Below are 14,104 nucleotides of genomic sequence, written 5' to 3'. Positions count from 1 at the left end.
TGAGAATTAAAGTTGATTAAGAGCCAAAGGTTGTGCTGAGAACCTTAGTAAGATGATTCTTGAGGCTAAATCCAAGCAGGGACCTAATTGTCAATTTGAAAATTTTCAGGCCGGAGAGGGCAGTGACAAAAAATACACCAAAAAATTCTGAAAAAGCTTCTAAAAATTTCAAAAAAATGGGAAATGAGGTTCTGAGGCTCGTAAGGGGTTAAAAATGATAAAAATACCCCTAAAGTAAATTGATAAAATTCCCAAGGTTTTGGCTAATTATGAATATTGGCCAAAATTGAATTATTTAAAATATGAGAAGGCCTCAGATAATTAGCAATAAATGGGAAATAAATATTTGAGAAATTATTACAGGTTTTAAAAATAATTTCTTCCTCAAATATTTTGGTTAATTATGAATATTTGGCTTTAACAGAATTTAAAGTGTATTTATACACTATTTGGGAAAAGTCAAAATAAACCATTTACGAGTTGACTTTTAACCTAAGAAAAATTAAAAAAAATTCCTTATGATGAAAAAGTAGTATCGGTATCCAAAGAAAAATTCTTGGAGTTATGGACGGGCAGAAAGAATTCAGTCAAGCTGCTCTGAAATAAATACTATTAAATATTTTAATGAAAGAACAAAAGGAAGAGTGTAACCTTCCTTTCAGACCATATAACCTTTCAAATAGAACCAATTGGAACTACTTCTCATCGTCTTAAGTTAAAAAAATTTAAGTTTCAAAATTCTTTAAATTCAGGTTACTATTTATGTAACACTAAACTAAGGCCAAATTTTAAAAATCATAACTAATTGTAAAAAAATCAAAATAAAGTAGTTCCAAGTTTTACTTGAAGCTCTTAAGATGTTCTTCAGAGGAAAAATGCTCTATAGTATCAAGCCTTTATTAATCATTCCTAGAGTTCACTCAAAGAAGCACTATTCATTTGGTAAAATTTTAATTTTTTAGAATTTATGCCTAATGTTGGTTAGTCATAACTTTTTGTACAGAACTCCAATTTTGATGAATTACCACTTTTTTTAAATCTAAAAATATGATCTATAAATCTGCCAAGTTCTAATTCAAAACTCATTCATTTGACCAGAATCACATTGGCATGAAAATTGACTATTGTTAGGACAATTTCATACGTTTTCATGCTTTTTTTTTATTATTCTCTTTCTTGGTATCATATAATTACTCCATTCACATAATACAAGTTCAAGTACAATATTTCTAGCCCTTTATAGTCACTAAAGTCATTGATACAAGTATCCAAACTTCACACATAAATTATTACAAACTTGCATAAACAAGAGTTTACATAAAATCATAAACATGACAAGCATAGCCATCTTCATCCCAACATGATCTCTTTACCCCTCTCCTTGGATGATCTAACTCCTAAACATTGATTATTTAGACATAAAAAGAGTGAGATTTCATGAAAATCTCAGTAGCAAGAATTATAATAATCATGCTAAACATTCAATGCAAGAATGGTATATATCACTAACTAAAATCATGCATACTAACACGTTCTTATGCCATGAAAAGGGAGCAATTAAACATACCATTCAATCTACTCAACATTGCATAAAGCCAAGGCACATTATGCGTGGAGTTAACACATCATTATCCATCGATCTCCACCACATCATGGCATAGAAAAATCAAGCAACACATGACAAAACAAGCAAAGCAAGTTAGCATTTAAATTACAAGTCCATTGCTACCTCTTTCATGTTCAAAGCTTTCAGCCTCCTTTACTTCTTCTTGCTCCTCTTTGTTTTTTTATTAATGCGTGCCAATGTATGCATAAATATATGCCACGTTACCAACAATTCCATAAACCTTTTTTCTTTGACTTTTGACTTTAATTTTCCACTTTTGTTTTGACAAATTTATAGGGCCATTCTTGCATAATTTTTTTATATAGAATTTAAATATCAACCTAGTTTTATCAAAATCAAACTCCTCCTTATTGTTCTATCCTCAACTGAGAGGAATCACTATTAGGGTTCAAATTTTTATTTTTGATTCTAATGTTTTCAAACACTTTCTCTTGGTGTTTTCCCACACAAAATAACATTCTAAACTCATTGGAATTATTAAATTAATTTGAAACAACTCTTAAACCTTTGAACCTAGCTTGGCTGAATAGGTTACCTAACTTAAGGAATTTGGAGTTTCTTTGAAAATCAATCAAAACATTAACCAAACAAGCTAGCTCGAGCCTTAAATCATGGTTTCTATCCTTCCCTAATTATCCCTTATTAATTTTGAAATCTAGACAGCATGTTACCTCAAGATTTTTGTCACCGAGCTCTACTTGAAATAGGCTAAAACTATAGTTAAATGGAAGCTCTTACATTCCTTGATTATTTTTTGACCCTTGCTTGATAATTCCTTGCTATTTCCTACATGTTCTTTTTTCCCTTTAAGATGATTTTTTTAGCAGCAAAACCTTCTCCCTTTAAAGTGCCAAAATGACCAAATTGAAGGGCATGGGGGGTATATATAGGACTCATTTTCAACCTCTTTGAGCTCCATGTGTCCCACAAAAATCTGCTGCCAAAAGTCCATGTGTCCACCTTCGTAAGCCGTAAAAATTTTGGGCAAGCCAAGTATCCTAAGGTAATCATGTATTTAGCTAACCATGTGATGACCTTAATCACATGGGTTACGTGGGCCACGAAATTTCTAAGCTTTTCTAACCTAAATTCATGCCTAACAGTCTAGAAAAAGAAGGAACAAATGTTATCTTTCAATTCACAATATTTTTCAATCTGATTTCACAATATCAGCTAAAATTCCTGTCTAATTTTCAATAATAGCTCTGGACCTTTAAAATTTCATTTCTACCCATCACAAATCTTCTTTCAATATAGGAAGGTCCCCTAAATGTTTCTAGAATTTATCTCACCCTCTAACTACCTGTATTGAATTTTCTCAAAATCGGGTTTTACTGATACAATTTCAGTAATTGTTATTGGGAAAATTGCAAATAAAGACCCCCAACATATAAAATAGCATTTAGGGACCCTGAATTTGGAAAATAGCTGCAGAAGACCCAATCCCAGATTGCAAATATGAATTGTGAGTTAAATGTCTGAAATGCCCCTCACTCATTTAAAAAAGAAAAAAACTTGTCCGCGCTCTCCCCCTCCAACGCGTGATAACTTCCCTCCGCTCTATCCATTATCCCCATTCTCTACAATCCATCCATTTTCACGTAGGAGGTTGCTTCTATTTTGTAGTAACATTTTTGGTGAGAGGAATATTGTGTGAGAGAAGAGAGTATTTGCTATGGGAGAGGAGAATGGAGTGGTGCTGGAGTAGTGATCTGTCAGCATTGTTGAAGGCAAGGGAGGAGGTAGAGGCATCGTTACAGTCGTGTGTGGCTGTCAGAGTTAACAGCGGCATTCAACGACAAAATCTGGTGGTAAGTTTAAAGCTTTGGTTTGTTTATGTTGGTTGTTGCATATGTGATACATTAAGGAGAGGGAATGCATTTAGGGTAGGAAAGTATGCATATGTTTTTTTGTCGAATAAGTTGTGATTGATTGGAAAAAATGCTTATCTATGAAAGAAGATGTGTGAATGTGTTTGGGTAGGAAGGGAATAAGAAGATCAGTTAGGAGGATGACAAGATTAGCCTAGGAAATGACGACATGGGAATGGGTAAATTGCAAATTGAACTGGTCAACTATAAAGATTTGAAGAGATGTTAAAGTGTTAGTTTGGTTTAAAATGACAACATGGAAGTACGGGGATTGACAAGTTGATAATGTAAAATAACAATTGTGTAATTGACAAGCTGCTAATAGGAAATAACTAGTTTAATATAGTGAATAACAAGTTATCGAGTAGTTGGGAATAAGAAGGTTGCCATGGGGTCATAACAAGTTAACAATAGGAAATGACAAGTTTAAAATTGACAATAACAAGTTGGGAATAACAAAGGCAAGTACGACAACTGGAGAACTTTATAATCTAAAATAACTAGTTGATAATTGTAAATAAAAAAGTTAATGATGAGAAACAACAAGCATGAGAAGTAGTTGAGAATGACAAGTTTAGTTTGAGAAATTAACAACTTGCTTATATGAAATTACAAGTTCATGTTTTGAAATAAGAAGTCAATGGTGGTGATGTAAGAAGGCTGTTGGTTAAAGAATAGATTGTTAACAGAGGTGATAGTTAGTTAGTAAATGTGGTTGTGACAAATTGTATGTTGAATGTTTTATAGGAAAAGGAAGATGGCATTAGAAGGAACCTCTGGATCAAAAAAGGCATACAATGGTTGGTTGTTATTCAGAAGTGAGTATATAGGCACAATAACTGACCCTAATATGACAACCAAACAAAAAAGAGATGCTGCGTCAAATGCATGGAAAGCTCTATCTACTGAAGAGAAGATGAGGTACACCAAGGAGGCAAAGAAAACAAGGCCACAAAAGGGAGAAGAGGAGGAAAAATAACATGTTCCATCATTTCTAACCTAAGTGTCCTTGAACAGTTTAAGAAAATTACTGCACTTTGTGAATAATAATGAAGACTTAAGGGAGAGGGTTGAGAGGATAGGCTTTAGGAGGCTGTTAAAGGTTGGATTAAAGAGACTACCTTGTGATCTCATTATGACCATGCTAAGATCATATGACCCGCCAACGCATCAATTTACAATCAAGGGTAAATCAAAGGAAATAGGAGCACAAGATGTTGAGCAGCTCCTAGGAATCTGTCACGGTGGGGAGGGGGTGAAAACTGAAGTTGATGATGGTAATACTATGTATAAGGAGTTGAGAAATGAATATCAGAAAGTGTCATTCAGCAAAATACTAAAAGACATTGTTTCAGGGGAGAAGGATCACAAACACGCTGGGTACTTTTTTATGTCCAAAATCAGGCTCAGAAGTGAGTGAGAAGTTAGTTAGAGTCATGTGTTGCACAATGGATGACTTTGAAAAGTATAATTGAGCTACCTATATTATAAAGGACCTCTGGAAAGAAATAGAAGATTATGTCAAAGCGTAGAGGTAGGGCAATAAAGGGCAGGGGATCAGCACTGTTGGTGGTTGCATATACTTGCTTCTGGTATTACTATTTTGTTTCTCATTGTGTTTGCATTTGATTACCGATATGCATAACATTAATGTTGTATATATGTGCCCAGCTTGCAGCTTTTTTTTGTGTGAGCATTTTAACCTCAACACACCTGTTGGCCGAGAGTCCACTACTGCAATTAGATATTGAATTGATGAGAAGATAAAAGAATTGGCTAGCAAGGAGAGGAAGAGTGTTAGGGGAATTATGTATGAAGAAAAAGGCAGTGAAGCTGTGACAGGGAAAGAAGAGAGGATGATTGTAGAGTTTTTAGACCCTGTATGTGGTATAATTAATAAACTGAAGTTTTTATTTGGTAACCTGAACTTCATATTTGCTATAGTTATGTTGTCATTTTCTACATTGAAATTGTGATTTACTATAGTGAAATAGAGCTTTGTCATTGTTAAGTTGTAATTTGGCAAACTCAAGTTGTTATTCACTATACTTATGTTGTGATTCGCCATATTGTATTTGTCATTCAATATACTGAAATTATGAACCTATCATTTGCCATTGTGAACCTGCCAGTTGCCAAACCTAAGTTGTGATTTGGTTTACTAACTTGTCATTTACCAAAGTGAACTTGTGATTTTCCATAGTGAACTTGTCATTTGGCATACCTGAGTTGTGATTTTGTATACTGAAGATGTCATTACCTATAGTGAACTTGTCATCTACCATACGTGAGTTGTGATTTGGTTTACTGAACTTGTCATTTGGTATAATGAATTTGTCATCTGCCATAGTGAACCTATCATTTGCCATACCTCACTTGTTATTTGGTTAACTAAAGTTGTCATTCCCTATAGTGAACTTGTCATTTGCCATATGTGAGTTTTGATTCGGTTTACTGAAGTTGTCATTCTGTATAATGAACTTGTCATCTACCATATTAAACGTGTCATTTCCCATAATGAACTTGGTATTCTATATACTTAATTGATAAATGTCTCTTGTATGCAGGAGCTGAAGAAGTTATGCGAGCAACTAATGAAGAGGATAGAGGAGGGGCAAAATATGCTGATGAAAATGGTGGACGAGGATCTGGTGAAGGTGCAAATCCCAAGACAGGGAGATGGTGGGAAGGGTAAATCAAGAGGAAAGGCTTAGGTTGAGATAGTGCCTACAAATATCAATGAGTCCGAAAATGATGAGGAGGACAAGGGCAACAATGATGACACAACTGAGGAAAAGGAGAAGGATGAAGAAGGCAGTGAAGATGGAGATAGTCATGGGAAGGGTGACATGGAGGATCACAACGAGAATGAAGAGAAGGACGAAGAGGGTCAAAGGGATGGTGATGACATGAGTGAAGGGGACAGGGAACATAAGGGTAATGGGGAGGGTAAAGATAAGCAACCACTTATAATGGAGAGTACAATACCCGTAACTAGTTTCCCCATGAAAGTACCAGGCGGCGTTGTAGGTGATGATGCAGAGGGTGACATACCTGCAACCAATTCCCCCAGGGAAGTGTCACCTAGCATTAAAGGTGATGATGTAGAGGGTATATCGATGGAGATATCCCCCTTGGCCATTGTTAAATATGTTGAGCCTAATCTATAACCTGTATCTGTGGAGCCACAACAACTAAGGAGATCTACTAGGGTTCGGTTCAGTAAGATCAAGTCTCCTTGGTTAGAGTTGATGGCACAATCGAGAGTGAAGAGACCTATAGAGCCTAAGGATATTTTTCTAACTTAGTCAGTTGAGCTGTCAAAGGTGATGAGGATGAGATGTAAGCAAAAATCTTAGCTTATGTGATGTTATTTGTTGACTATATGTTAACATAACACATCTGGTAACTCACTTGAATATGTTTCAGTCCTTTGACCAAAATGTTCGATGAAGACACCCTCCGACGATTGCTGCATTCACTTGGTGAAAATAACTGGGTGAGTAACTGGGTGATGTCATTGGTCTGTAAGGCTTTGGTGTAAGAGCAGTAGGCAGTTGAAGGGCGAGTTAGGAGGCATATATTTGATGCAGACTTCATAGTGAGGTTTCTGTATTACCAATGTACTTTGTTCATTTACAAGTTTGCAAATGGAAATGACAAAATAAAGTGTGTTAGAGTGAATAACAACTTGGTTTTGTGCATTTAATAGGCCATAATGATCCGTGATCTAGCTCATTGGGATCCTAACCAGTATGCACGACAAATACTTCCGCATTATGTTGGCTACAACATAGGTGACTGCGACTTGATTCTGGATCCTACTCTAGTTAGGGAGCTTTAGTTCTATTTTGCTTTTGAACCAAAGACCCCAAAGTTCAATGTCCTTGATTCTATGCCAGTAGGTTTAGAGCATAAGAAGACCACCTTTAAGCAGAAGAAGGCATCCATATATGACCCTCAAGAATCGGCCATCACAGGCTATGTAAGATGTTCCTCACTTGTGCATGTTAGATAGGAAAATGACAGTTTTTATATTATTATCCTTTTGATGAATATGGCATATGTGAAGAGAGATCGGTTTGAAGACATACTTCAGATGGTTAAACTAGATTTGATTGATAAGTTTGAAATTGTTTGGCCTGATGTACCACAGCAGAATAATTTATGAGCGTATACACCCTACTCATGTGATATGTTGTTTGGCTGTATTGGTTTGAGGAACTGAAACTGTTAAGGTGTGTTGTGGGCAGGAGAGACTGTGGCATGTAGATACTCATATGGCTCAGGAAATGGGAGCCTGATGTCCCCCTTCAATATAATGAGGTAATGACATGACCTTATTTATTATGCAATCAATAGTGACCATCTATGACTTGTTGGGTGGTAAACTTGCTGTGCAGGCTGATGTGTCCTCTTTTTAGTATGAGCTGATGTGGTGGCTGGTGAACCATAATGACAATGAATGCCATTAGAATGCATACGATCTTATCTCACAACCAGAGAAGGGCCGAATGACTAAGAAAAGGAGAACATCTTTGTAGAGAGCATTTAAATTAGGCTATGTGACTTTTACTAACTTTGTCAATGGATTCATTTGTTGAAATTGTATGCCAATTATTGTAATGGTTGTGATATGGTTGGATTGCTACCATAATAGTACTTACATTTAGAATAACAAATTTCCCTTTAGTCAGGCCAATCACAAGTTCACCAGGTCCAACGACAAGTTCACTATGGGCTATGACAACTTGTGATGAGGTTTTCATACAAACTTGAGATTCTTTATTAAAAATGGCTCAACTTGCACATTGATTCACTAAATAACAGGTTGACAAAGGAAAATGACAAGTTCACAATGGCAAATGACTAGTGCCTAAAATGTTTTCATGCAATGGTAAATTTCTGTTAAAATGATTGGATTTCCACTTCTGATAAACACGAAATTACTAGTCCACTAAGGGAAATGACAAGTTCACAAAGAAAAATGACAAGTTTCCATAAGGTTTTCATGAAACGGTAAATTTGTGTTGAAATGACTAAATTTCCACTTCTGATAAACACGAAATTTGTAAAACCCTTAACCTCAAAATATTATAAACTCGTCATAAAATCACAACTATGGTAGAAAAGAAAAGATGTTACAACAAACTACCATAATGGAAAGAAATTTGCATCATTTTAGAAATTAACATTTAAACTCGGTTCAAACTCAAACTCCGTTGCATGCAACTAAAATCATTCATTAACATCCACTGGGCCTCTGAGCCTCCGTCCCAGGTAACAAAAGACATTAACATCAACCCATACGATTGGTTTCCAACAATGCATATCAAAGTTTCACAAACATGAGAAATGGCCTCAGGCCAACCAAAAATAAGGAGATAACATTTCCTCTAGTTTACAATAAGACCAACAATCAAAATATTTCAAAAGGGGCCCTAAATGTGGTAATATACAACTAGCCATACATATACAAGGGCTAGAGGCCTAAAGCTAACCAAGCTCAAGCCTCTACGTCTCTTCCGGATGGCACACGCCTAGAACCTTCACCTAAAAATATTATAAACCACGAGGTGAGACAACATCCTAGTAACCAACCTTTCCAATTCAAGGTACAACTAAATAGGTGCTCGTAAGGTGTCAAGTGGGGCAGTTCACAAGTAATATGATAAATGATAGCCACAACAAGTCATGCAAGTGCAATGGTGCAATCCCATCAACCATATCCCTCACTTTGGAGGATTTTCAAAAGCCGAATCCGGCCTATCCCTCACTATGGGGGACGTAAGGAGCCAAAAAGGCCTATCCCTCACTCTGGGGGATGTAAAGAGCCAACCATCATGCATTAATGGAGGCCTTACCACGTGGTAGTAACAATCAAAACTCTCAACAATTTTCAATTCATGCATCATGCTCAAACCGTAATCAAAGAGTAAATGATCATTTCACAATTAACTTCTTTTAGTGGCCTATCTTTCACAAATTACAGATTCATTCAATATCAATTGAAACCCCACAAGACGGTTTTCCTTTTCAAATACAACATACACTTTGAACACAATTGTTACTTGGAGCACAAAACATAAATCCACTCACAATACCACAAAAGCATGTACAAAGGATTGGAAAGTGGTTACCTCTCGCCTGAGCAAGGAATAACAAACTAACTGTCACATCCAGTATTATGATAATTGGAGACAAGAAATATTCTCAAATTATTGAGGATTAAAAGTAATAAGGAAAAGTCAAAGAATTTTGGTGGAAAATAATTACAGTAATTTTCCAAGCCAATTATAGGAAATTGACTAATTAAAGAAAATTGGTCAAATGTAAATAAGGAAAAATATTTTCGAGCCATGGAAAATTAAGGAAAAATAGGGATAATATCCTTTGAGAGTTATATGAAATTATAAAGTTGGTTTTATGACCAAATTACCCTTAGAGAAATTATAGGAGAATTTAAGGGTGATTTAGGCTAATTGAGGGATTTTGTTTGGAAAATTCCAAATAAATATTTTAAGAGGAATAAAATTCCAAGAAAATTCCTATGAGATCCCAAGGAATTATAAGGAATTATGGAATTAAATGGAAACCCTCAAGTGTCCAAGATTTTTCCAAATAAATGTGAAAAGTGGAAAAATCCCTAAAGAGAAGGAAATTAATTTTCCTTTTTATTTAAATATTAGGAAATTAATTTTGAGACAAAGAGGACAATTTGGGAAGACAATAATGAGGAGAATAAATTAAGGATCTGATAGAAAATAATTACAGAGACTAAGTTACTGTAATTATAAAAAAGAAGTTAAACTCAAAGCCTAAAGTATACCGATAAAGCAAGATTGGCGTCTTGCAAATCCAAGGGATCCTATTGAGCCATGTGTCAAGCTCTTGAAGGAGAAGATTTGAATTAGCCAAGTGTCATTCCATGAATGGAGAGGATTTTGACTTTAGTAAATAATTTCATTTGGAATTATGTTAATTAAGAGAGAGGAATCAAGACTTAGTAGGGTAATGACACTTGGACTATCATTAAAGAAGGTGGTTGGGATATTTTGAAGCCTTAATCAAGCTCTTCTCTCCCCATTTTCAGATGTTCATTTCGTGCAAGGGAGAAAAATAGAGAAAAAGAGAGAGTTTGAGGGGAAACAAGGAGAAAGGGAGCACTTTTGATCATCCTAGCAAGGTTTCAAGGTTAGATCTTGGTCCTAGAAGTGTTCTTGCTTTGGTTTCTTTCATTTTTATGGTTTAAAATCTGTCTCTTCCCTCTCTTAATGTGGACCAAACTGATTAATAAAAAGGGGAAAGAAGTTTTGATCATAACACTTGCTAAGACACAACAACACAAGCTAGATCCTAGTGTTGGCAAGTGAGTTTAAGTGATTTTAAAGCATTTTTCATGGTTGTTGTTGTGAGAGTTATTTTCGGCCAAGTGAAGAACTGGACCCTAGGATGAGCTTTTCATTGTTTTAAGGCTTCCATGATGCTTAAAATGAGGAATGGTGTAGGGTAGACTAAAAGAAACAAGTGTTGGAAGCCTAAAAGCAAAGCTGAAAATTTTGGGTCAAAACCTCTAGTGGTTTGGTCGGTTTGTGGATGGAAGAATCAGTTTTATTTTCACAAATCTAAGCCTATTTTTTGAATCTACATGAAAATCCATGTAGGATCAAGTCAAGGAGTGATTTTTAGGGTTAAAGAGAACCAAATCTAAAACTAGTGAACAAAGGAGGGAACTTTATGGTTCAAGAATCATTTTGATGTATGTTCCTGCTTTTTCATGGTTGGATAATGATTCTTGCTGCCATTTTTGTTGAATCACATGGTTAGGGTTTGATATTTGCCAAGGGAAAGAGGAGAAGAAAGAAAGGCTAAGACTTTTGAAGCAAGGTAGTAAGTTAAACCTAGCTACTACCACTAACTAGCATTGTTGATTATTGTATGGTTAATTGCTATTATTGTGATTGAGCTCTCTTGATTGTTATGTGGCTGCTCTTTATAGTATTTTGCTTTGGCCTTTGCATGATTGAGTTTGCCAAATGATAAGCATGTTAGTTCATCCATAGTAGCTAATGTGATCATGCATAATAATGATGCTTGCTTGGTGATATAGTTGGTTAATTTACTACTGGGATTTCCAAAAATCTCATCCCCCAAGAATCATGTAACATTTTAGGGCCTGAATCTTCAAAAGGGAAGCTGCAGATTGAAGGTTGATTTGTGGAGTTTAGCCACAAAATTCGTGAGCTTATTTTGGTTATGTAAATATTAAACTAACAGTGCTGGAAGCACACTGACCCTGACCGGTTCACGCGACTTTTTGCTGGAGCTTATTTTGGCATGATGAAAGATGACATCCTGAGCTTCAAATTGATAGCTAATATGTTAAAAATGACCCAGTATACAATTTATAATGATTTTTCAAATTTAATGGTCAGAATCTGGACATCAGGGTTTTTGGCAAATGGACAGTGTTGTTTTCTTAAAAACCTGACGCTTTCTCATAAAGAATTGGACAATGAGATTATTTTTCCTTGAAAGAGGACTTAAAGAGATTTAATTATAATTTTGAATCACCCCAATTGGAGTTTTGTAGAATAAGTTATGAATTTTTGAAGTTGGGCCAGAAAAACTGGATTTTTACCCGATGAACAGTGAAAATCCGAAAATTAGCGTTTTTATGGTAAAAGTGAGCCCAAGACCATCCAATGTGGTCAAAAATGATTTTGAAAAGGAACCTAAGTCAATATTATAGTAAGGTGTGACACTAACAATACGGTCGCGTGCACCCACAAGGCTCACAACCGGTCTACACAAGCACACAACCATCATGTATTAGCTTTCAACTAATAATGTGGCCAAAACAACACTTGGGGACACAAAATTCCTAGCTCCAACCAAAACTCTACCCAACTAAAAAGGGTATAACCATCAAGGCAACACTCCAAGGTCATAAAAATCCATTAAAACCTTAATTCCTTTCCAAACATCAATTAAAATTCATAATCTCAAGGACCCACTATAGGAATTCAACACCCAAACATCCCATTTGAACAATTGAAGTTTTAACAACATTCTAAACCGATTAAACATCCAATTTAACCCTCCTTAACATAACCCAAATCACAAAACTCAAAATCAACCTCCACATTATCATCCTCAATCACAAATCTCCCATTTTCATAAACCCTAACTTCAAAAACTCAAAGTTCTTTAAATCCAAGAAAACTACACTGATTAAATACTTAGACTAACCCAAAGCAATCAATTAAACTCAAAACAATCGGTCAAAAACCTCAATTCCATCACAACCTAGAGAACTCTAGGGTTTCACCATAAATCCTCAGAAATTCCAAGAAAGAAAGTAGATTAGAGGTTAAAATCACTTACTTGAGGTAATGGATCCTTAGAAATGTCCCCTCCAAGCCAAAAATTCAAAATCCTAGCAGAGCCTCTCTCTCTTCCTTCAGATTTTCTATTTTTCGCACATCTGAGCCTTCCCACGACTATATAGATTCGACCCCCTTCGCCGCGACAAACTAATCTCGAGAGGGATTACTCGCCTGAAAACCTGACTTCGCCGCGGCGAACTCCAATCTTCGCCGCGGCGAAAGCTTCCCGAGAGGAAACTCTCGCTTGCCCAGAAAACCTTCGCCATGACATACCCTTAATTTCGTCGCGGCGAAACCTTCACGAAAGGACACTCCCCCTGGAACTCCCGGTTTTCCGCGGTAAAGTTTTCCTGAGAGGGATTGTTCACCTATTCCTTCAACCTACCTCAATCCCAAGCCAAACACCAAGATCAAGGTTAAATCACTAATCTATCCTCAAAATCAACCAAAAAGAGGCTATTAAAACGCAATAAAACTCAGGACGTTACAAAATCACAACTCCACTAAGGAAAATGACAAGTTTACAAAGAAAAATGACAAGTTCCCATAAGGTTTTCATGAAACAGTAAATTTGTGTTGAAATGACTGGATTTTCACTTCTGATAAACATGAAATTACAACTCCACTAAGAAAAGTGACAACTTTATGAAGGAAAATGACAAGTTCCCATAAGGTTTTTATGAAACAGTAAATTTCTATTGGAATGATTGGATTTCCACTTTTGACAAACACCAAATTACAACTTCACAAAGGCAAATGATAAGTTCACTATAGCAAATGACAGGTTCCCATAAGGTTTTCATACATTTTCATAAATTTCTGTTGAAATGACTAGATTTCCACTTCTGACAAACACAAAATTACAACTTCATAATGGTAAATGACAAGTTCACAATGGCAAATGACAAGTTCCCATTAGGTTTTCATACATTTTCATACTTTCTCTACTAGAATTACACTTTGTACATTTCTGACAGCAACCACTTTTGATAAACATAAAATTACAACTTGACAATGAAAATTGACAAGTTTTACTATGCCAAATGACAAGTTCCCAAAAGGTTTTCATACAATTTCATACTTTTCTTGCTGGAATTACACTTTGCACATTTCTGACAATAACTACTTCTGATAAACATGAAATTACAACTTGACAACAAAAAATGACAAGTTCACTATGCCAAATGACAAGTTCCCAAAAGGTTTTCATACAATTT

Source organism: Neltuma alba, unplaced genomic scaffold (genome assembly GCF_004799145.2).
Source record: "Neltuma alba isolate B1F8T4 unplaced genomic scaffold, ASM479914v2 tig00010887_pilon, whole genome shotgun sequence".
NCBI lineage: Eukaryota > Viridiplantae > Streptophyta > Magnoliopsida > Fabales > Fabaceae > Neltuma > Neltuma alba.
Note: the sequence above shows the minus strand (reverse complement) of the source record.